Source organism: Dromiciops gliroides, chromosome 2, assembly GCF_019393635.1.
Source record: "Dromiciops gliroides isolate mDroGli1 chromosome 2, mDroGli1.pri, whole genome shotgun sequence".
Taxonomy (NCBI): domain Eukaryota; kingdom Metazoa; phylum Chordata; class Mammalia; order Microbiotheria; family Microbiotheriidae; genus Dromiciops; species Dromiciops gliroides.
In genome coordinates, this window is record NC_057862.1 from 211,962,545 (window position 1) to 211,963,347 (window position 803).

An 803-nucleotide genomic window follows, 5' to 3' on the forward strand; every position below is an offset into this window, starting at 1 on the left:
GTCACACAGTTAATGAATGGCTAGAACACAGCTAACTCCCAGTTCAGTACACTTTCATGTACTTGGGCACATGAAATAATTATTCAACTAAATGTTTTCAGGAGACTTTTCTGGTATTTCCTACCATCTACCATGATTTTTCTTTCCCCTGGGGACTGTCCAAGCAAATTTACACTACTGATGATCTGGCCTTGTAGCCACTCAAGTGTCCTGGGCTGCATCAGCCTGAGTTGAGCCCCAAATAAGGATCATAGATTTTTTTTTTTCGGGGCAATGGGGGTTAAGTGACTTGCCCAGGGTCACACAGCTAGTGTCAAGTGTCTGAGGTCGGATTTGAACTCAGGTACTCCTGAATCCAAGGCCGGTGCTTTTATTCCACTGCGCCACTAGCTGCCCACGGGATCATAGAATTTACAACTGGAGAGGGATCTTAAAGGTCTAGACTAGTTCAGTCCCTTAATGTTTCCATTTGCATTGCGTATGGGATAATTGAGGTTAGGTGACTTTCCTTATAAGTGCAAAAGCTGGGATTTGAACCTGAGTTTCATAATTCTCAATCCAGTGACTTTCCACTACACCACCCTGACTTCCTTAGTTATCCTCCTGGGTATGTGATGTTTGCCTCTCTTAAGGAAATGGCCACAATGGAGCCCAGATGCAGCGAGACCTGAAGACTGAGGGAGTCCTACAGAAACAGCGAGCACTTTCGTGCAGCTGCGCAGGGCAGAGGAGGGAGGATGGATTGAGGCTGGAGGTTGGGGGAAGAGGGGCGGTGCTTTTCGCCTTGACTTCATTTCCGGGGG